This window comes from Hordeum vulgare, chromosome 7H, assembly GCF_904849725.1.
Source record: "Hordeum vulgare subsp. vulgare chromosome 7H, MorexV3_pseudomolecules_assembly, whole genome shotgun sequence".
NCBI classification, from domain to species: Eukaryota; Viridiplantae; Streptophyta; class Magnoliopsida; order Poales; family Poaceae; genus Hordeum; species Hordeum vulgare.
Genome location: NC_058524.1, coordinates 130,665,180 through 130,687,712, shown reverse-complemented (window position 1 = coordinate 130,687,712; position 22,533 = coordinate 130,665,180).

Here is a 22,533-nt window from a genome sequence, read left to right as displayed (position 1 = left end):
ACTGAGTGATATCGTTGCAAGGGGATTGGCCACTAGAAGCGGAACTGCCCCAAGTATCTGGCCGACAAGAGGGCGGTCACCACCAAACAAGGAATATATGATATACATATCATTGATGTGTACCATTCCAACTCTTGTTGTAGTGCGTGGGTATTTGATACTGTTCACATTAGCAACTCAAAACATGAACTGCAGAATAGACGGAGTTGGCGAAGGACGAAGTGACGATGCACGTGGGAAATGGTTCCAAGGTTGATGCGATCACCGTCGGCACGCTGTCTGAAAGGATGTGGATGTCTCCTAGAGCGTGAAAGGGATCAAGATGGACCTAGAGGGGGGGGGGTGAATAGGTACAGTTACAAATTTTCACGGTTACTTAGCAATTTTAGGCAATAATGTGGAATATGAAAATGAACCTAACAATTGCAAGGGTGAAGGTTAGGATTTGTGTACCAAGCACGACAACAAGTAGGGTATGATAAAGAACAAGTAAGTAAACAATGACTAGTAACAAGTAGGAGGTTAGGGTTAGGGATAACCGCAACTCCGAGAGACAAGGATGTATGCCGATGTTCACTTACTTGGAGGGAAGTTACGTGACCGTTTAGAGAGGTGGGTGTTACCACGAAGGCACACCAACGCCACGAAGGCTCACCTTATTCTCTCCTTAAGACAACACCACGAAGGTCTTTCTCAACCACTAGTGTTAAGCCTTTGAGGTGGCCTCCAAACCCTCACAAACTTTCCGGGGGAAATCACAACAGTTTGATTCCTCTCCGAAGAACTCCTACCGCCTAGGAGTCTCCAACCTCCAAGAGTAACAAGATCACGGGGACTGCTCAAAACTTGCTCAAATCGAAAATAGCTTGGGTTGAGAAGAACTATCTTTTGATTGGAACAACACTCGAGGGAGCTCACAGATACTCTTGGGATCGAAGATTTTGTGTAAGCAAATGGGAGTGAGAGAGAAAGATGTTCTTGGAGTGTTTCAGCTGTGTTGGACAGCTCCCTCTTGAGGTGGGAGAAGACTATATATAGTGGTGGTAGAAAAGTGGTCGTTGGAACCACTTATGTTGTCCAGTTGTCGGACGTCCGGTAGTGCACGGCCGTCCGAACAACCACGAGAGTTCGGACGTCCGATAGTGGTCGGTCGTCCGAAGATGCAGAAGGTTTCAGGTTACCACAGTATTTGGTGGAGAGGTGATCATCATATGGTCGTCCGAAGACACAAATGGTATTAGCACAACATCAGGTGAAAAAGTGAACAACACACGAACATCCAAAAGGCATCGACCGTTCGAGGCACGATCGTACGAAAATGGTCGGAAGTCTGACATTTTGAATCTGTTGGGTGGCAACGGAATTCCTACCATACCCAAACGTGAGATCCTCGGACGACCGGAGGGCCTGGAAGTCCGAGGGTTTGACTCTGTTGGCAAGCTCCGGATTTCCGGATGGTGTCGGCCATCCGGCGTCCGGACGTTCGAGAAACACCGGACGACCGAACAGGAATAGACCAACAACAGGAAGATAGATAGAGGAATTTCTAATAGTTTTGAGCAAGTTTCTTGCGAGACACAGTGATCCCCTCTTAATTGTGCGGGGTCCCTGTACTCAAGAAAGATAAATAAAATGATAGACCACTTCGTCTTGTTTCTTCATTCTTGAGCATCCTGGACAAATTACTCATGATCCATACAGAAACTCTCATGGGAGCAAAACCTGACATACAGTCGATTAAGATGATTAATTTCATATATGTGTGTTGTCAACAACATCAAAATATGATTAAGGGCATGATTGCACTTTCACTATCCCCCTTTTTGGTAGTTGATGACAACATACATATAGCTCTCAAAAAGTAAAGTAGACTTATGTAGCTTAGGAGAGATTTGTTATGGAGCTCCCCCTGATTATATGCATAGTAAAGTAATTATGGTCGGGAGCTCCCCCTTACTTGATAATGAGTGCATCAAAGATATCATATAGATCAATAAAATATCATGATAACACATCATAATAGTTCAACATAATCATGATAATACATCATCCATAAGTAGCATTACATGATAACACATCATCCATACATTAAGGGTAACAAGTTGTAACAAGTCGAATACTAGATAATGTCCTCCCCCTTGGGCATCAAGTACCAAAAAGGGAAGGACAAGGACATACCACCACGCACTCAGAGACCACTGCCATCATCATCATCACCATGGGTGCCACTTCCACCTGCCTCGTCGAGGAAATCATACCACTCAGGGCCAGAGGGAAAACCAAAGTCGGAAGGAGGAGCAGGGGGAAGATCCTCATCGTCACTCACATCAGTTGCTCCCGAGTCTCTCAGACGAGCATTGAGAGCATTCTTAGAAGAGATCATATGAGTGGACACATCATGGTTTTGTGAGCACTCAAAGGTGAAAGCCTTCATAATGGAAAAATGTGCTTTCCCAAGAAAACTAGCAAAGCTACCTAAGGAGGCAGAGCTAGATAAGATAGACTTAGACCGAGGAGCAGCTAGTTGAGCAGGAGCGGATGAGGACTTCTTGGGAGCCCAATCATCCTCCATGTGAGGGGGAATGACCCATTTTTGATGCACATGAGTGCGTACAATAGAAAAGGGGGACACATGTTCAATGAGAGCCTGAGTAAAAGGAGCATGAGGAAAGGCTCGCTTGTATTGAAAACTAGCGAGGCAAATCTCATTCCATAAAAAGTGAGGAACATTGATCTTTCTTTTAGGATGTTCATTAAGGCGGAGCATGAGATCAATGCAATATCCGGTGGAGGTTCCCCTTTCACCCATCTTGGGATAGATGGTGCGGATGACACACTGAAAAATAATGAAGAAGGGATATCTCCAAATAGAAACTTGATTGAGATCTTTGCCCTTTTCCTCTTCATCAAGCTCATCAAGGCTTTTTAAAAGATAGCCACAGGCTTCAATGGGTCTAGGTGCATGATTTGGGTCACTCTTATTGATCTTAAAGCCGGTGTTTGGAAAACCAAGAGCAGCAACAAACTGAGCATAAGAGGCTGAGAGTTCGGTGTCGGACGTCATCCAAGTGACGGTGTTATCCGGATCAAAGAAGCAAGTTGCATAAAACTGATGAATGGCAGCATGATTGAAGTCATGTTGAAAAGCAAGGGGGCAGCAAGACCAGATGATTCGATGAGATTAATGGCACCCGGATACTTTGCCGGTTGAGTGCGAATATGCTATAAGTCAATATAGTGTTGAACAGACAGACCTTTTGGAACAATGACAGTGGAGAAAATTTCTGTCCGAACATTTGTGCAAAAACGTGAGTCCATAGAATCATGCGCAACAGAGAATTGTTCAGTGTCGTGACAAAACTTAAGATAGGAAGATTTAGGAATCTTTGTGGAATCTTTAATTTCATGACATAGAGAAGGTGGGGGCTCAATAGAGATGCGGCGAGCATCACCTTGAGGCTGATCCAGAGGCGGAGGAGGCATGTATGACAGTCTCCGAGTGCAGGGCTTTAGAAGATTCCTGCGAATCCCAACAAATTCATCCCGTTCTTCATACTCTAGTTCTTCTTCGTAGTCATAACCCTCCAAGGATGAGACGGTTCCACGAACCGGACGCTTGGCGACGCGATTGGAGGGGCGAGCTCAATCCTGGGAGTCGTCGGACCCTGCACCATGGGTGGCACGGGAGGACAAACCGACGGGGATCTTGCGCGTGGAGTACTTGGTCTTCGACATGTTAAAAATACTCCTCAGGGCGCAAGGAGAGAGAAGCTCCGGTCGGAGAAGCGGTCGGAGGGAACCTGGTGGAGGCCTGGCGATGCAGAGGAGAAGAACGAAGAGGAGGATCCGGCATGGGGGGTTAGGGCGAATGCCCAGACCCACGGCCTCCAGACTTTATATGGGGGGCGAATCGTCGGACGACCAACAAACGTCGGACGCCCGGATGTTAATAAATCCTCGGACGACCGACACGAGTCGGACGTCCGGACATCAACAGGTCACCGAACGACCGAGACACGTCGGACATCCGAGAGTGGCAAATAGGAGGCAGAGGCAAACATGAGAGTTTTTCCGTTTTCTGTGTCACCCATGATAGTGAGATGATGAAGAATATCCTAACACATGTAACACCCAAGATTATCTCAAATAGTGACCATTCTAGCTAAACAGGTCTAACAATGTTCATTATAAGGGTGTGGGTGGTGCTTTAACCGACCATGTTTGAGTAAACGTGGGATGGCACTGCGAAGATAACTTGAGCCCATCACAACAACTCCATCATTTAAAGCACCAAGTCACCAAGGTGAGCAAAGTAACTTTGAGAGTGTTGGGTCGATTTATGCATCATATAGGGTGAGAGAACTCATGAATTGAATGTCTCCCCCTAAATACATGCCTACACCTAGACAAAACATGAAGTAAGTGTATGTAGATGTACAAAATTTCACATAATGTTGTCAATCTCCAAGATACCAAGTTCACACCTAAGTTGACAAAACCGTGCTTAGTCCAATGGCTTGGTGAAGACGTGTGCTAGTTGCATATGTGTACCCACGTGAGCAATATCAATGTCACACTTTTGCAAATAATCTCTTAAGAAGTGATACCTGATATCAATGTGTTTTGTGCGAGGGTGACCAATGGGGTTCTCAGCAATCTTGATGGCACTTTCATTATCACATAAAAGAGGCACATGTCTATAGGTGATACCATAATCGCTTAAAGTTTGCCTCATCCATAGCAATTGAGTTGCACAACTTGCAGTTGACCAAATTAGCAAGGAGCGTCCAAGAAACTGACATACACCAGAAGTGGATTTCCGTCCCACTTTGTCACGAGCCCAATCGGCATCTGTCTACCCAATGAGGTCAAACTTTGCATCCTTGGGGTACCATAAACCCAACTTTGGGGTGCGAACAAGGTATCTAAGGATATGCTTAACCGCAGTATGATGGCTTTCCCTAGGGCAATCTTGAAATCATGCACATATGCAAACATTTAACATGATGTCTCATCTAGATGCACAAATATAAAGCAATGAACCAATCATAGAGAGGTAAATAGATGGGTCAAAAGGAATACTGTTGGTGTCTTGAGTGATAACATTTTTTGTGGACATGGGTGTCTTACATGGTTTAGCATTTTTCATGTCAAACTTCTCTAGAATGTCCTTGAGGTATTTTGTTTGAGACAGGAAAATTCCTTCTTGAAATTGTTGTATTTGAAATCCGAGAAAGAACTTCAAGTCCGTGTTGGGTGACATTTCAAAGGTCTTGATCATGGAAGCCGCAAACTTCTTGCACAAATGAATGTTAGGAGAACCAAAAATGATGTCATCCACATAGATTTGGCATAAGATCAAATCACAGTTATCCCTCTTAGTAAAAAGAGTAGGATCGGTCACCCCTCTCACAAATCCATCATCGAGTAGAAACTTTTTAAGATGATCATACAAAGCACGCGGTGCTTGTTTGAGGCCATACAAAGCCTTGTGAAGTTTATACACATAGTCTTTGTGATCAGGGTCAACAAACCCAGGTGGTTGTGATACATATACTTCTTCTTGTAGAGGACCGTTAAGAAAAGCACTCTTCACATCCATTTGATGCAATGTAAAACCATTGAAAGCAGCATAAGCCAGTAAAATGCGAATAGACTCAATACGGGCAACGAGAGGAAAGGTCTCACCAAAGTCCAAACCTTCAACTTGGGAGTACCCTTGTGCTACTAACCTTGCCTTGTTGCGGATGACTATGCCATTCTCATCTTGCTTGTTCTTAAAAATCCATTTTGTTCAAATGACATTGTGTTCCTCAGTTGGTCTTTTGACTAATGACCATACTTTGTTGCGTTTCAAACTTTACAACTCTTCTTGCATAGAAATGAGCCGATCATTGTCCCACAATGCATGTTGTACCTTGAGTGGCACAACACTAGAGACAAACAAAAAGTGAGCACAAAAGTTTGTCAATTGTTTACGAGTAACTCTACCTTCCGATATGTCGATAAGAATTTTATCAACATCGACACGACCGGCCACACGTGGCATGATGGAGGTCAGGGTTTTACAACGTTTAACTTCATTTCCGTCATCTACATACTCAACATATGGATCATTAATGTGTGGTGGAAGATATTCTTATTCACGTTGCATTTGTTGGGGTTCATCATCAATGATAGCATTTGCTTGGTCTAGCTCTTGATGATGATCTTGTTCTTGAATGTGATCATGGTGAGGGACGTGTTCTCCTTCTTGATCCTGAACAATTGGCATGGTTTGAGAACTAGGATCTTGTGGAGGTATGGGTGTTGAGTCGACTTGAGAATGAGAGAAACTTCCATCTTCTTCTTCATCATCATGAGGTTCTTGTTCCATAGGAAGAAGGGCACCAACACCCATCGTCAAAATATCTCGGGAGGGATCTTCTTCACCTGCATCACTAAGATCAACTTGCATCCCAAGGGAGCCGTTAAATTCATCAAACATCACGTCACAAGTTTCTACAACACATCCATTGGATTTGTTGTAGACTCTATAGGCGTGAGAGTTTGATCCATAACCAACAAATATCCCCTCAATAGTTTTGGATTGAATTTTCCTAACCATTACCTTTTGTTGAGGATGAAACACTGATACGTCTCCAATGTATCTATAATTTTAGATGGTTCCATGCTATTATCTTGTCAACTTTGGATGTTTTATATGCATGAATATGCCATTTTATATCATTTTCGGGACTAACCTATTAACTCACTGCCTAGTGCCAGTTTCTGTTTTTTCCAAGTTTTTGACCTTTTTCAGAAAAGAATATCAAGCGGAGTCCAAATGGAATAAAACTTTCGCGATGATTTTTTTCGACCAAAAGAGACCCCCGAAGCTTTGGAAGAAGTCCAGAAGATCCATGAGGGAGCACAAGCCCAGGAGGCGCGGCCCCCCTAAGCTGCGCCTAGAAGGCTTGTGACCTCCTCGTGGGCCCAACCGACGTAATTCCACTGCCATAAATTCCTATAAATACAGAAACCCCCAAAAGGAAACCTAGATCGGGAGTTCCGCCGCCGCAAGCCTCTGTAGCCACCAAAAACCAATCGGGAGCCCGTTTCGGCACCCTGCCGGAGGGGGAATCCATCTCCGGTGGACATCTTCATCATCTCGGTGATCTCCATGACGAGGAGGGAGTAGTTATCCCTCGGGGCTGAGGGTATGTACCAGTAGCTATGTGTTTGATCTCTCTCCCTCGTGTTCTTGAGATGTCATGATCTCGATGTACCGCGGGCTTTTCTACTATAGTTGGATCTTATGATGTTCTTCCCCCTCTCCCTTCTTGGAATGAATTGAGTTTTCCGTTTGGAGTTATCTTATCGGATTGAGTCTTTAAGAACACTTGATGTATGTCTTGCACGTGTCTATCTGTGGTGACAATGGGATATTCATGTGAGTACTTGACGTATGTTTTGGTGATCAACTTGCGGGTTTCGTGACATCGGGAACCTATGCATATGGGTTGGCACACATTTTGACTCTCCGGTAGAAACTTCGGGGCACTCTTTGAAGTTCTATGTGTTGGTTGAATAGATGATTCTGAGATTGTGTGATCCATATCGTATAATCATGCCCACGGATACTTGTGGTGACAATGGAGTATATAGGTGACACTAGGGTCTTGGTTGATATGTGTCTTAAGGTGTTATTCTAGTATGAACTCTAGGATAGATTGAACAAAAATAATAGCTTCGTGTTATTTTACTACGGACTCTTGAATAGATCGATCAGAAAGAATAACTTTGTGGTGGTTTCGTACCCGACAATAATCTCTTCGTTTGTTCTCCGCTATTAGTGACTTTGGAGTGACTCTTTGTTGCATATTGAGGGCTAGTTATATGATCCAATTATGTTATCATTGTTGAGAGAAGTTCACTTGTGAAAGTATGAACCCTAGGCCTTGTTTCCAAGCATTGCAATACTGTTCGTGCTCACTTTTACTATTAGTTACCTTGCTGTTTTTGTAATTTCAGATTACAAAAACCTATATCTACCATCCATATTACACTTGTATCACCATCTCTTCGCCGAACTAGTGCACCTATACAACTTACCATTGTATTGGGTGTGTTGGGGACACAAGAGACTCTTTGTTATTTGGTTGCAGGGTTGCTTGAGAGAGACCATCTTCATCCTACGCCTCCCGCGGATTGATAAACCTTAGGTCACCCACTTGAGGGAAAATTGCTACTGTCCTAAGAACCTCTGCACTTGGAGGCCCAATGGCGTCTACAAGGAGAAGGTTGCGTATTAGACATCAAACACTTGCACCCAAATACACGAAATTACTTGACATTTGGCTTGTTCCCGGTTAGGAGCTCATATGGAGTCTTCTCCAATATCTTGCGGAGGAAGAGTCGGTTTGATGCATGGCATGCTGTGTTGACAGCCTCAGCCCAAAAACTATGTGGTGACTTGTATTCATCCAACATGGACCTTGCCATTTCCACAAGTGTACGGTTATTCCTCTCGGCTACACCAATTTGTTGAGGGGTGTAGGGTGCGGAATATTGATGTTCAATCCCCTCATCACTAAGGAAGTTTTTCAATTTGTTGTTTTTGAACTCGGATCCATTATCACTTCCTATTGCCAAGATATCTTTGCCAAACATGCGTTGGGCTTGCTTCACAAAATTAATGAAAGTGATCTTCATCTCGTCCTTGGACTTGAGGAAAAGCACCCATGTATATCTTGAGTAATCATCAACAATGACAAGTCCATACTTCTTTCCACCAAGACTATCCCATGACAGAGGCCCAAAGATATCCACATGGAGGAGCTCCAAAGGCCTTGAAGTAGATACAATATTCTTGGGGTGGGTGCTTTGATTGATTTTGCTTCCTGGCTATGCATGCACTACACACACGATCTTTCTCAAAATAGACATTGGTTAGTCCAAGGGTGTGATAACCTTTTAAGAGATCTTGAAGATTTCTCATGCCGACATGGGCTAGCCGGCGATGCCATAGCCACCCCTTGTCGGACTTTGTCATTAACAAGTTGCATGTAAAGTGCTCTCTTTCAAGAAATCAATCGTGTAAAGGTTGCTATCCAATTCTCCAACAAAAGTCTCTTCAAGAGTGTCCCCCTTAAAGACTTTCACATCCGTTAGTCCAAATAGTGTATCATAACCTACGGAAGCCAATTGGCAAATAGAAAGCAAATGGTATTTAAGGGATTGGACAAGCATGACATTTGCAAAACACATGTCATTTGTGATAGCCAACACGTTTCCCATCCCGAGTACCTTTCCTTTTGATCCTCCACCGAACACAATGCTCATAAATGGTTGAATAGCTTCCATGAAATAAAAAAGAAATTTGCCAACTCCAGTCATATGGTTGGTGCATCCACTATCGATCACGCATTTGACTCCACCGGAGAAGGCAACCTACACACAATTTATGACTTGGTTAGAGGAACCCATTTTACAATGGGACCTCTCAAGTTAGTCACAAGGGTCTTAGGGAACCAAAGAGCATATAACTAAAATGCATTACGAGGGCCAACAAATTTAGAATAAACCTCTCCATCTTTTGTTTTGTGAAGTACATAGGATGGATGCATGAACTATTTTGGCTTGTTGAGAGTGCATAATCCCCTAGTGGTCTTCCCACTCTCCACCTTACCTTTCTCCTTCTGTCCTTCTCGTACAAATGTTTCTTTGAGAGGGGTGGTGCACTTGAGAGGAGACATATTTTTCTTGCTTGTGCTTGGGTCAAACCCGAGCCCTTCTTTGGCAAACCCGATATCTACCATCAATATTGCACTTGTATCACCATCTCTTCGCGACACTAGTGCACCTATACAACTTACCATTGTATTGGGTGTGTTGGGGACACAAGAGACTCTTTGTTATTTGGTTGCAGGGTTGCTTGAGAGATACCATCTTCATCCTACACCTCCCGCGGATTGATAAACCTTAGGTCATCCACTTGAGGGAAAATTACTACTGTCCTACAAACATCTTCACTTGGAGGCCCAACAACGTCTACAAGGAGAAGGTTGCGTAGTAGACATCAAGCTCTTTTCTGGCGCCGTTGCCGGGGAGGTTAGCGCTTGAAGGTATATCTTTAGATCTTGCAATCCAATCTTTTAGTTTCTTTTTTTATCACTAGTTTAGTCCATAAAAGAAAACTACAAAAAAATGGAATTAAGGTTGCGTGATATGCTTCATCTTTTTAATGTCTTTCGTGAAAATGATGGGAAGGAAAATTGTGCTCAGGTGCTAGAAGAAGAATTACATAGAATGCTTGGCCTGCAATATGTGAATGATGAGCATGATTGCAATGTTGTTAGTATGAATACTTTGAATATCCATGATGCCAATGATGATTGCACCATTCATGATGAAAATGTTTCCTATAAGCATGTCGATTTCTGTGGAGTGCCTAGAGTTTGCAAATATATACCAAAAAGGGAAAATAGATTTTGTAAGAGGCATAAGTATTTAGAAACTAAATGGTTGCATGAAAGGCTAGCTTATTGTGCTGAAGAATTTTATTTTCTTCGCATTACTTGTGATCTTTGCAATGAAAGAGGTCATTTCAATTTCCAATGCAAATTCTTTCATGATCAAGTGGTGTCCAAAAATTGTGATAACTTCACCATCCTCGAGCATCGTAATGAACTTAGTCTACTTTTGGGGTATGAAGACATGAAACATAAAACTAAGAGCCTTCCTGATTGGGCTATGATGAAAGTGCTTGATTTTGATCTAGACGAAATTTATTTATATTGTGCGGTGAATTGCATTGAGAATCCCCACATTGCCAATTACTGAAAGACAAGGAAACAAATAGAAGGTAAAGATAATACTAACAAAGGGAAAGAGGTTTCCCAATACCCTCCTATTATTTCTTATGATGAATCAGGTAATGAGGAGGAGCTTTCTAGTCAACCAACCTCTCCAAAAAGAAGCTTGGAAGAATTAAGTAAATCTTCACATGGGGTGAAGAATAAGAAAAGAAGAAAAGGTAAGGGTAAAGAGGTATCTCTCCCAAATAATGTTGCTCCTATTATTGATATGCCTCATGACAATAAATTAAAAATAAATGTGGAGGATGACAATAATTGCTATACTCTTGGTGATATTCATACTATTAATGATGAGAGTCATTATGTCTATGGTATGAAAAACCACAACCTTTGGGATTCTATCTTTGACGAGAATGACATGTTTGAGAATATATTTTCTATAATTAAAGTTTGTCCCGAGCTTGGGGATGCTTCGTTAAATGAAGATGACCCTTTTAGTCCCCCCACTTTGAGTGATCAAATTTACTATGACTATTGCATACCTCCTATCTATGATGATTATTGTGATGATACTTATGCTATAAAGAAGAATGATGATAAAACTTGTCACAATTATGAGTACCCCTTTGCTAAACCTTGCTTTTTCAATGTGGAAACTATTTGTAGTATTCAAGTCTTTTATGGTACTCCCACTATTAATCATGAGAATAAATTTGCTTATGTGGAGAGTAGTAAAATTTATATGCTTGTAGATCATGAAAATAATTCTGTAGGTGATGGTTATATTGTTGAATTCATTAATGATTCTACTGAAAATTATTATGAGAGAGGATCATATGCTTCTACGTATTGCAATAATATCAAGTTTCCCCTCTATGTGTTGAAATTTTTGAAGCTATGCTTGTTTTGCCTTCCTATGCTAGATGATTCTTGCTCCAATAAGTTGTTTGTTCACAAAATCCCTATGCATAGGAAGTGTATTAGACTTAAATGTGTTAGTCATATGCTTCATGATGCTCCCGTTATGTTTCAATTCTTATCTTCTATGTGAGCATCATTGAAACCATCATGCCTAGCTTGAAAGGCATTAAAGAAAAGTGCTTGTTGGGAGACAACCCAATATGTATCCTTATTGTTTTTGTGTGTTAACATGATTAAGCTACTGTATTAATCATGTTTTATTTCCTTAGTTTCAATAAAGTGCCAAGTAAAGCCTTTATGATTAGTTTGGGTGATAGTTGTTTGATCATGCTGAAAAAGACAGAAACTTTGCGCTCACGAAATTATTTTTCATTTCTATCCAGAGAGTGATTTTAGGTTGATTCTTTTTCCTGCTTATTTATATACAAATTTCCTTAATTTTCATAATTGTTTCATAATTTTTGGAGGTTCAGAAGTATGGTTATTGTTCAGATCATTACAGACTGTTCTGTTTTTGACAGATTCTATTTTCAATGCATAGTTTGCTTGTTTTGGTGCTTCCATAGATTATATTGATTAATATAAATTGTGGAAATAGTAAGATACATTATGCATTGTGTGAAAATAATTATGAGTCTTGTTTTTACAGTACCCAAGTGATTGATTTGCTCGTTATCATACTAACCCATCTCACGAAGTTCCGTTAAGTTTTGTGTTGTGAAGTTTTCAAGTTTTGGGTAGAGTTTTGATGGGCTATGGAATAAGGAGTTCCAAGATCCTAAGCTTGGGGATTCTCAAGGAACCCCAAAGCCATATTCAAGGACACCAAAAAGCCTAAGCTTGGGGATGCCCCGGGAAGGCATCCCCTCTTTCATCTTCAATCCATCGGTAACGTTACTTGGAGCTATATTTTTATTCACCACATGATATGTGTTTTGCTTGGAGCGTCGTGTATTATAGGAGTCTTCGCTTTTTGTTTTGTCACAATCCTCCTTGCGGCACACCTTTTTGAGAGGGACATGCACTCATCGTGATTTTTCTAGAATACTCAATGAGCTTCACTTATATCTTTTGAGCTAGATAATTTTGCTCTAGTGCTTCACTTAAATCTTTTTAGAGAACGATGGTGTCATATTTTGTAGAAATAAAAACTCACGATCGTCACTTATATCTTTTTGAGAGTGCTCTCTCTAAGTAACTTGGTAATTGGCGTGTGCTATGAAATTAGGCCTAAATATGATAGGCATCCAAAGAGGATATAATAAAAACTTCCATATTCAAGTGCATTGATTAGTAAGAGAAGTTTGATTCCTCACAATTAGTTTTGAGATATGGATATGGTAATATTAGAGTCATGTTAGTAGGGTGTTGTGAATCTAGAAATACTTGTGTTGAGGTTAGTTATTCCTGTAGCATGCACGTATGGTGAACCGCTATGTTAGGAAGTCGGAGCATAATTGATTTATTGATTGTCATCCTTTGTGTGGCGGTCGGGATCGCGCGATGGTTAACACCTACCAACCCTACCCCTAGGAGTATGCGTTTAGCACTTTGTTTCGATTACTAATAAAAACTTTCGCAATAAGTATATGAGTTATTCATGACTAATGTGAGTCCGTGGTATAGATGCACTTTTACCTTCCACCATTGGTAGCCTCTCTAGTACCGCGCAACTTTCGGCGGTGCACAAACCCACCATATACCTTCCTCAAAACTGCCACCATACCTACCTCTTATGGCATTTTCATATCCATTCCGAGATATATTGCCATGCAACTCCCATCGTTCCATCTCATGACATTTGCCGTCACTTTCATATTGCCATTGCATGATTGTAAGATAGCCAGCGAGATGTCTCAACGTCATACGCTAAGCTAGATCGTTGAACATCCCATTACACTCCTGGAGGCATTTCATATAGAGTCATCATTGTTCTAAGTATTGAGTTGTAAGTAAATAAAAGTGTGATGATCATCATTATTAGAGCATTGTCCCATGTGAGGAAATAAAAAAATGTTGAAAAAAGAGAGGCCAAAGAGCCCAAACAAAAAAAGAGAGAAAAAGAGAGAAGGGACAATGCTACTATCTTTTTCCACACTTGTGCTTGAAAATAGCACCATGTTCTTCATGATAGAGAGTCTCTTGTTTTGTCACTTCCATATACTAGTGGGAATTTTCATTTTATAACTTGGCTTGTATATTCCAATGACGGGCTTCCTCAAAATTTCCCTAGGTCTTCGTGAGCAAGCAAGTTGGGTGCACACCCACTAGTTTTCTTTTTGAGCTTCCATACACTTATAGCTCTAGTGCATCTGTTGCATGACAATCCCTACTCATTCATATTGATATATATTTATGGGCATCTCCATAGCCCATTGATACGCCGAGTCAATGTGACCATCTCCTCTTTTTTGCCTCACAACCTCCACCACACTCTATTCCACCTATTGTGCTATATCCATGGCTCACGCTCATGTATTGCGTGAGAGTTGAAAAAGTTTGAGAAAGTAAGAGTGCAAAAACAATTACTTGGCCAATACTGGGGTTGTACATGATTTAAATTCGTTGTGTGGGGATGATGGAGCATAGCCAGACTATATAATTTTGTAGGGATAACTTTCTTTGGCCTTGTTATTTCAAAAGTTCATGATTACTTTGCTAGTATTTTTGAAGTATTATTGTTTTCATGTCAATAGTAAACTATTCTTTTGAATCTTACAGATCTGAACATTCATGCCACAAGAAAGAAGTTACAAAGGACAAATATGTTAGGTAGCATTCCACATAAAAATTTTGGTCTTTATCACTTCCCTACTCGAGGACGAGCAGGAGTTAAGCTTGGGGATGCTTGATACGTCTCCAATGTATCTATAATTTTTGATGGTTCCATGCTATTATCTTGTCAACTTTGGATGTTTTATATGCATGAATATGCCATTTTATATCATTTTTGGGACTAACCTATTAACTCAGTGGCTAGTGACAGTTTCTGTTTTTTCTGAGTTTTTGACCTTTTTCAGAAAAGGATATCAAACGGAGTCCAAATAGAATAAAACTTTCGCGATGATTTTTTTTGGACCAACAGAGACCCCCGATGCTTTGGAAGAAGGCCAGAAGAGCCACGAGGGAGTCACAAGCCCAGGAGGCGCCCCCCTAGGTCGCGCCTAGCAGGCTTGTGACCTCCTCGTGGGCCCAACCGACGTAATTCCACCGCCATAAATTCCTATAAATACAGAAACCCCCAAAAAGAAACCTAGATCGGGAGTTCCGCCGCCGCAAGCCTCTGTAGCCACCAAAAACCAATCGGGAGCCCGTTCCGGCACCCTCTCAGAGGGGGAATCCATCTCCGATGGCCATCTTCATCATCTCGGCGATCTCCATGATGAGGAGGGAGTAGTTCTCCCTCGGGGCTGAGGGTATGTACAAGTAGCTATGTGTTTGATCTCTCTCTCTCTCGTGTTCTTGAGATGTCATGATCTCGATGTACCGTGGGCTTTGCTACTATAGTTGGATCTTATGATGTTCTTCCCCCTCTCCCTTCTTGTAATGAATTGCGTTTTCCCTTTGGAGTTATCTTGTCGGATTGAGTCTTTAAGAACACTTGATGTATGTATTGCACGTGTCTATCTGTGGTGACAATGGGATATTCATGTGAGTACTTGATGTATGATTTGGTGATCAACTTGCGGGTTTCGTGACATCGTGAACCTATGCATATGGATTGGCACACGTTTTGACTCTCCGGTAGAAACTTCGGGGCACTCTTCGAAGTTCTATGTGTTGGTTGAATAGATGATTCTGAGATTGTGTGATGCATATCGTATAATCATGCCCACGGATACTTGAGGTGACAATGGAGTATCTAGGTGACATCAGGGTCTTGATTGATATGTGTCTTAAGGTGTTATTCTAGTACAAAATCTAGGATAGATTGAACGGAAAGAATAGCTTCGTGTTAATTTACTACGGACTCTTGAATAGATCGATCAGAAAGAATAACTTTGTGCTGGTTTCGTACCCAACAATGATCTCTTCGTTTGTTCTCCACTATTAGTGACTTTGGAGTGACTCTTTGTTGCATGTTGAGGGCTAGTTATATGATCCAATTATGTTATTATTGTTGAGAGAACTTCACTAGTCAAAGTATGAACCCTAGGCGTTGTTTCCAAGCATTGCAATACTGTTAGTGCTCACTTTTACTAATAGTTACCTTGCTGTTTTTGTAATTTCAGATTACAAAAACAAATATCTACCATCCATATTGCACTTGTATCACCATCTCTTCGCCGAACTAGTGCACCTATACAACTTACCATTGTATTGGGTGTGTTGAGGACACAAGAGACTCTTTGCTATTTGGTTGCAGGGTTGCTTGAGAGAGACCATCTTCATCCTACGCCTCTCGCGGATTGATAAACCCTAGGTCACCCACTTGAGGGAAAATTGCTACTGTACTACAATCCGCTGCACTTGGAGGCCCAATAACGTCTACAAGGAGAAGGTTGCGTAGTAGACATCAAACACTTGCACCCAAATACACGAAATTACTTGACATTTGGCTTGTTCCCGGTTAGGAGCTCATATGGAGTCTTCTCCAATATCTTGCGGAGGAAGAGTCGGTTTGATGCAAGGCATGGTGTGTTGACAGCCTCATCCCAGAAATTATGTGGTGACTTGTATTCATCCAACATGGACCTTGCCATTTCCACAAGTGTACGATTATTCCTCTCGGCTACACCAATTTGTTGAGGGGTGTAGGGTGCGGAATATTGATGTTTAATCCCCTCATCACTAAGGAATTTTTCCAAGGTGTAGTTTTTGAACTCGGATCTATTATCACTTCTTATTGCCAAGATATCTTTGCCAAACATGCATTGGGCTTGCTTCGCAAAATTAATGGAAGTGATCTTCATCTCGTCCTTGGACTGGAGGAAAAACATCCATGTATATCTTGAGTAATCATCAACAATGACAAGTCCATACTTCTATCCACCAAGACTATCCCATGACGGAGGCTCAAAGAGATCCACATGGAGGAGCTCCAAAGGCCTTGAAGTAGATACAATATTCTTGGGGTGGGTGCTTTGATTGATGTTGCTTCCCGGCTATGCATGCACTACACACACGATCTTTCTCAAAAGAGACATTGGTTAGTCCAAGGATGTGATTACCTTTTATAAGATCTTGAAGATTTCCCATGCCGACATGGGCTAGCCGGCGATGCCATAGCCACCCCTTGTCGGACTTGGTCATTAACAAGTTGCATGTAAAGTGCTCTCTTTCAAGAAATCAATCGTGTAAAGGTTGCCATCCAACTCTCCAACAAAAGCCTCTTCAAGACTGTCCCCCTTAAAAACTTTCACATCCGTTAGTCCAAATAGTGTATCGTAACCTACGGAAGCCAATTGGCAAATAGGAAGCAAATGGTATTTAAGGGATTGGACAAGCATGACATTTGCAAAAAACATGTCATTTGTGATAGTCACCACCTTTCCCAACCAGAGTACCTGTCCTTTTGATCCTCCACCGAACACAATGCTCATAAATGTTTGAATAGCTTCCATGAAATAAAAAAGCAATTTGCCATCTGCGGTCATATGGTTGGTGCATCCACTATTGATCACCCATTTGACTCCACCGGAGAAGGCAACCTGCACACAATTTATGACTTGGTTAGAGGCACCCATTTCACAATGTGACCTCTCAAGTTAGTAACAAGGGTCTTAGGGAACCAAAGAGCATATAACTAAAATGCATTACGAGGGTCAACAAATTTAGAATAAACCTCTCCATCTTTTGTTTTGCGAAGTACATAGAATGGAGGCATGAACTCTTTTGGCTTGTTGAGAGTGCATACTCCCCTAGTAGTCTTCCCACTCTCCACCTTACCTTTCTCCTTCTGTACTCCTCGTACAAATGTTTCTTTGAGAGGGGTGGTGCACTTGAGAGGATACATATTTTTCTTGCTTGTGCTTGGGTCAAACCCGAGCCCTTCTTTGGCAAACAACTCATTGTGTTGGCTCAAAATCTCATTAAGATTCTTTTGTCCTTGTGCACATGTCATTAGCCCTCTCTCTAGTTGTGCCTTTAGAAAACGGTTTTCCTCAAGAATAGACGCTAGGTCACCACTAGAATTAGTAGTACAAGTATCAACATTGATAATAGGTGAGGAGTAAATGTAAGTGCATCTAGTGCCCCTTAGTGATTTTGGTGGTTTGAAGACTTATAGGTTAAGTATCTAATGTGTTTGTGAGTATACACATGATCTATAAGTCATTGAGGAGTTTGAGATATTTGAAGAATATCGACCCCTAAAAATATATGTCTTCAGTTGAAGAAATTGGTCTGAAGCTGAAGAAAAGAATCGCAAGGAATCTGCGATGAAATTGATATTCCTCATGAAGATACTGATATTGAGAAGTCTGGTGGTTCCCAAAGAAAATCATTCTGAAGAATTTGAAGCATGAAGATTTACACTTTCTGTTTTACTTTCTTCGCATTTGAGTAATAGGAACACCGTACTGTTAAAGGGGGTCAAAGAAACACTATGGAATGGATTTCCTCATGATGCTCAACCCAAGCCTAATCCTATCAAAAGCCTCAAGTGAGGAATATGAGTGACATGACGACTCTCACAGTTGAGGGTTCCGACCGTTTCGATAACCACGCCAAGTCATTGGTCTTATCCACTCCAACGGTCATATTATTTAAGGGCATTAGTGTCAAATCATGTCGGGATGCTCCCAGGCTATAAATAGCCACCCCCACAACCACTAGCTGGTTGTCTGCTCCGTTAGAAACTGACACATGTCATAAGAGCAACCCAAATTCCTCAGAGCCTTCGAGAGTAAATCATCAGTGAGGAAATACACCACCCACCGAAACCACAAAACAAACCTAGTGATTGAGCATCACGGAAGAAGTTGTTCCTATGTGGGACTGAAGCCTTTTACCTTTGAGGACTGTGCATCCTCCAGACGGTTAGGCGTCATGGTCTAGAGCAATCCAGCAGTCAATTGTGGATCGCCGGGTGACCAAGTTTGTGAGGGTTTGGAAGTCTGCCCTCAAGACTTACCACGAGTGTTGGGCGAGGACTGTGTGTCCTTAGCTCAAGGAGAATACGGTAGGGACTGTGTGTCCCGGGACTGGGTGTCCTTTGGTTTCAATACCAAGCCGCTCCAAACCAGATGTACAACTGTCACAACAGTTGGAACTGGGTCATCAACAACAGTCTTCACTGAGAAACGGGTTCTATCCTCAACTCTTTACTTTTCTTGTATTGTGTGTTGATGAATTTCACTGTGACTGTTTGAAGAATTTGCTGAAGACTTTCTCTGAATTTCCTCAACCCCAAATTCTTCACGACAGCTAATCTTCATCTGTATTCTGCGTGCCTGCTTACTATGCAATCTGTTTTCACATTCTTCACTCTGAAATACTCCTGTTGTGAACGTTTGCACGTCTGATCCTTTACTGTTTCCGCTGTAAGTTAGTCATCAGTGAGGAATTTCCTCAAAAGGAATTTCCTCAGTGATGAAATTCTAAAAATATCCTATTCACCCACCCTCTAGTCGATATAACGCACTTTCAATTGGTCTGAGAGCAAGGTACTCCCTTGTTCTGTGTGATTTTGGTTTAACCACCTAGAGTTTTAGTTATGTCGACTATAGGCATGTTTAAGGTGACTGCAACATGTCCTACCTACGAAGGAAAGGACTTTCCCTTCTGGAAGAACAAAATGCAAATGCATCTACAAGCTTGTGACACCCCGGTAGTTAAGCTACAGTAACCGCACCCTAATGATGATAGGTCGTCATATTTAACTAAGCCAGGTTGTCACTTAATAAAAATCAAAGCAGTTATCGTATCTAATTTAAAGACAAACGAATTAAATTTTCAAATGTAAAGAAATAAAAAAATGTTTGAGTTGTAGCAGATAATAATGGTTAATATATTTTCTAAACTAGAATGCAGAAAAATATGTATATAAAGAAATAAGAAAAAAGGGTAAAATAAAACTAAAAATGAAATACAAATAAATAAAAAGAAACAACAAAGGAAAAAAGAAAGAAAAGAAGACCAAACCCCCTGGCCAAACTTGCCATGGTGGCCAAGTTGGCCTCCACCCACCGGCCCAACCGGGGCAACCCTAGTGCCCACCTCGCCACCTAACCTCCCCTCCCAACGCACTCCACATCCCCTGACCGCCGCCACCTCCTAGCCTCCCACCGACAAACCATCCCCGCTCGTCCCACCTACCAATCCTCCCCTTGAGCGCAACCACCCACCCCCGAGAGCCTACCCCCCCTCGCGGCTCCCTCCTCTCTCGGTCTCTACAGAGAGCCCCCACTAACCCCCACCGCGAGACCCCTCTTTCCCCACGACAACTGCCCCCCTCTCTCGGTACTCTCTCTCTTCCCAGACCCCCCCTCGCTGGGCTCCCTCTCGAGCCCCCCCGCACCGGAACCCCCTCCCAACAGAGGATCCTCCCGTCGGCCTCCCTCCCTCCGGCAGCCACCGCCTCGCCCCGAGCCTCCCTGATCCTCCTGCCGGTCGATCTCAGGAGCACCCACGACCGGGCTCCCTCCCCTGAGATCCACCTCCCCCACCGGCCTCCCTCTCCTCTCCCTCACCGCCGGCTGAGGCCCCTCCTGGTCACCCCGTCGCGCCGGCCCCTTTCCTCCCGCTCGGTCCAGGAGGGACCGGGCAGGGAGACCCCCCTTCTCCTCACCACGTGGGCCATCCGGCCGGCCCCGACCTCCGGGAGGTTTTCTCCGATGACCCACCTCGCCGGATCCGTCATCACCGCCTCCGGGAACGCCGCCACGCCGTCTCCTCCGCCCCTTCCCGCGAACTCCGGCTTCACCGGGCCCTCCCGTCAACATCGGTGAGCCCCTCCTCGGGCTCCTCCCACCATCTTGTTCTCCTCGCCGTCCCGGTTCCGTTCCGGCAAACGGGGCTCCGATCCGTCAACGTTTGACTCCGGTAGGAGGAGATGAAGTTGGCTCTCTTCTATGTTCAGAAAGTTAACAGAGACTGTGTGTTGTGTGTTAACAAAGAGAGGTGTGAGAGATGACAGTTAGAAAGAAATAAAATAAAAGATGTATTAGATGTCGTATGTATGTATGTATGTATGAGATGCGATGTATGTATTGCGTATATAGGTATTTGGAGGAATACGATAATTGCATGATTATGTATGTGTGAAAAAGATGAGTATATGGCCTAAAGTCACTTACCGGTGGGGCCAACGCACCCAGTGTCTATGACAGGGAGGCCCCACGCGATAATTAAAAATAAAATAAAGATAATGTTAATGTTTTTATTAAATAAATAAATAGATATATTAGTTAAATTAATTAATTGGATAATTAGAATAATTAGAGTATGACACGTGGGTCCCCCACTAAATTAATCTGATTAATTGATATTTAATCTTAATTAAAACTTGTGCCTATGACGTTCGGGACCCGCTGGTCAGTTGACCAGTCAACTGTTGATGTCAGCATGACATCATGCTGATGTCATAATAGCTTTGTATTAAATTATTTAATTCAGTTTTTAATTCCTAATTATTGAATAAAACTTTAAAAATTAATATTAAATAATCCGTAAGTCAGATCCAAATATTTTCAACATGAAAGTTGATTATCAGAATGAGACGAACCCGAATACACGGCCCGTTCGTTTGTCACGTGTCCCTAGCATATCAAACATGGAACATTTCTGTCGTTTCCAGTATGACCAGTAGTAGCCCGAGACCCGGAAAATATTGTCAGATATTCTTCCGACCCGTCTATGACGGATGTTGCTGCGTTAGCTCATGTCTAGCCTGCATCTTGCCATGTCATGCTTTGTGTTGCACCGTTGCTATTATTTATTGTTTCTTCCCCCTCTTCTTACCGGTAGACCCCGAGACTGACACTGCAGCCGGGTACATCTACGACCCTGCCGATCAGTCCTTTGCCGCAGAGCAGCAAGGCAAGCAAACCCCCTTGATGAATCCTATATCGCCTATGTCTTTCTTCCTACTGCTTGCATTAGTATTTTGCTACTGTTATAGTTAGCTCCTATATCTGATGCATAGCCTATTTTTGATGAACTGCTACTTTCAGTCCTGTACCTTTAATATGCTTAGTATAGGTGGAGCAGTCATCCCCTCTGACCCCGTAGTTCAGTTGCCCCGCTTGTTTTCAAATCTCGATCTCTGATCGACGAGCCAGACCCGACACAGCACATACACCCCCTTCGCTGTACAACGCTACAGGGGTACTATCGTGTACCGAGGGTGACACCTCGCTAAGTACTCCTGATGATATCTCTGTAGTATAGCTAGTCGGTCGTGGTTATCGAGGGTGATTCCTCTTTCACCATTCCCGATGACGCCTCTGTCGTGCAACCCCTCAAGTGTGGGACCCTCGAGGGTGATTCCTCTAAGCCCACCTTGACGGGTACATCATTCGGAATCCAACGAGGGTGATACCTCGGATTCCCCCCGATGTTACAACCAACCAGTTACTCGACCATGTTACTGGGATCATTGGTGATTAGTTGTAAGACGGGTGGATTCTCGTGAGACTCTGCTATTGGCCTAATTAAAATGTTAATGGATTTGGGTATTTGATCTGGGTTGGTCGGAGACCTTTTCGCACTAACCGGCTACGTGGGAAGAATTATGGGTACTCGGCGTCGTGGTATCAGCCGAAGCTTTTCAGATGCCAGCAATGTAGCGGCGCGCGCCCGAGTGGTCCCGAGATGCATCGCTCTTGTGATTAAGGGGTGCTAGGATTGACGTCGGCCGCCCACGCCACGT